This window comes from Tasmannia lanceolata, unplaced genomic scaffold (genome assembly GCF_043159265.1).
Source record: "Tasmannia lanceolata isolate RefF3 unplaced genomic scaffold, GAP_Taslan_0.1 ptg000119l, whole genome shotgun sequence".
Taxonomy (NCBI): Eukaryota; Viridiplantae; Streptophyta; class Magnoliopsida; order Canellales; family Winteraceae; genus Tasmannia; species Tasmannia lanceolata.
In genome coordinates this window covers 857501-860000 of record NW_027518795.1, presented here as the reverse complement: position 1 = coordinate 860000, position 2500 = coordinate 857501, and positions in this window count along the sequence as shown.

The window sequence follows — 2500 nt, the reverse complement described above, 5'->3', positions numbered from 1 at the left end:
ATATAGAGAGGAATGGACCACGGTTGCCAAGGTTGCGCAAGTTTTGGGCATTTTTTGCCCGGATATGCCCAAGTATGCCCCGATAGGCCCGTTACGCCCCGGTATGAACGCGTATGCCCGGATAGACTCGGTATGCCTTGGGATACATGCGTATGCCCCGATAGGCTTGGTACGCCCCGATATGCGCACGTGTGCCCCAGTAGGGCTCGGTATGCCCCGGTATGTACGCGTGTGCCCCGATAGGCCCGGTATGCCCCGATAGGCCCGGTATGCCCCGATATGCACACGTGTGCCCCAATAGGGGTCGGTATGCCCCGGTAGGTACGCGTGTGCCCCGTAATGCACGTTTCGCAGATCTCCCCGCATGTCCCGCCCCTATATGTAATACTTACTTACTTACTTACTTTCTTTCTTGCTTGCTTGCTTGCTTGCAATGGTTGGGAGTGCCCGGCATGCCCCGCTGCAGAGACCAAGGGCGCAATGACTTGGCACCGCGGATGCCGGGACTCCGGCACTTCCCGTGGCACTGATGGTTGGTTCCAAAGACAAAAGGCCGTGCAAGGCCACCGCACCGCGGATGATTTTGCTCGTGCTGGCGCCGTTGTGTGGCCAAAGAACATGCGCGAATGCTCGTGTCGGAAGGGTTGGTGTCCTGGCCCCGCGGGTGTCACGAATGCTCGGTTGCGAAGACCATGGGACCAGAGCCATGGCACGTCGGATGATGGCTCCAGCTGGCGCCCCGGCACTTTCTGTGGCATTGATGCTCGGTTTCAAAGACAAACGTGCGCAGGGCCAGGGGACCGCGGATGACTGCTCGTGCTGGCCCCGTTGGGCGGCATTGATGGTCGGTTGCAAAGAAAATGCGCGATTGCTCGTGTCGGGGCCTGGCAAGCCAAGGCCAAGCGAGCCATGGCAACGCGGATGATGGCTCCAGCTGGCGCCCCGGCACTTTCTGTGGCATTGATGCTCGATTTCGAAGACAAACGTGCGCAGGGCCAGGGGACCGCGGAGGACTGCTCGTGCTGGCCCCGTTGGGCGGCATTGATGGTGTGTTGCAGAGAGCATGTGCGATTGCAAGTGTCGGCCGGGTTTGGGTTCCCTTGGGCTTTCGGGTGCCTTGGACGCTGTCTTGCGAAGACCATGGGCACAAGGCCCCGTCCTGGCCCCTTGTTCGATTCGCTCTCGTCTTGCGCTTGCTTCCAAGGTCCTCCATGACCTTCCCCATGGCCTTGCTAGATCCCCCCCATGACGCATGACCTCTGTCCGTTGATTGGTTTTGAGTGCACACCATGCCCGGCTTGGCACCGTGTTGTCGCGTGAGTGGCATTTGGATCGTGCATGCTGGTGGGCTACCTGCCAATGCGCACAAGCCTTGCACACTAGCCTTGCGCACGAGCCTTGCACAAAAGCCTTGGACACAAGCCTTGCGCACAAGCCATGCGCACAAGCCTTGGACGCTAGCCTTGCACACAAGCCATGCATACAAGCCTTGCTCACAAGCCTTGGGCACTGGCCCATCGCAGTAGCCTTGCACACAAGCCTTGCGCACTAGCTTTGGGCACGAGCCTTGCGCACTTGCCTTGGGCACTAGCCTTGCACACAACCCTTGGGAACTAGCCTTGCGCACCAGCCTTGCCCACAAGCCTTGCACACCAGCCTTGCACACTAGCCTTGCATACAAGCCTTGCACACTAGCCTTGCACACAGGCCATGCTCACTAGCCTTGGGCACTAGCCTTGCACACAGACCTTGGGCACTAGCCTTGCGCACTAGCCTTGCCCACGAGCCTTGCACACTAGCCTTGCACGCAGGCCTTGCACGCTAGGCATGCTTGGGCCAGCAGCTCCCGCATCAAGTCGGCGGGTGTAGGCACGGTTGGGCGCAGATCCCGCATCGCCTCGTCGCGTCTGGGCGCAAACCCGTCGCGTCTCGTTGCGTCTTCAGAAGTCGTCGCTAACAGCACCTTTGGTTGCCACTGGTGGTTAGGCGGGTTGGTTGCGCAAACCCTATAGGAGGGTGGCATGCTGCGGGGCGCTGGAATGCGCAGGCTTAGGGCGTTTTTGCCCGGATAGGCACTGGAATGTGCTGGTTTTGGGCGTTTTTGCCTGGATAGGCTAAGGAATGGGCATGCTTTGGGCGTTTTCCCCGGATAGGCACTGGAATGGGCTGGTTTTGGGCGTTTTTGCCTGGATAGGCTAACGAATGGGGCATGCTTTGGGCGTTTTTGCCCGGGTAGGCACTGGAATGCCTGGCCTTGGCTGGGCATTGCTGGGTTGGGCTCCCTTGGCCTTTCAGGCGCCTTGGATGCTGTCTTGTGAAGACCATGGGCACAAGGCCATGGCATATAGTGGGGAATGGACCATGGTTGCCAAGGTTAGGCAATATAGAGGGCGGTGGGCGAGTAGGCCATGGCGTCACTTGTTTGCCCGTGTTTGCTCCCTTTGTGCGTTGTTTGGTTTTGGGAGCACACCTACCTTGCTAGGCTCGGCGGCTTACCCCT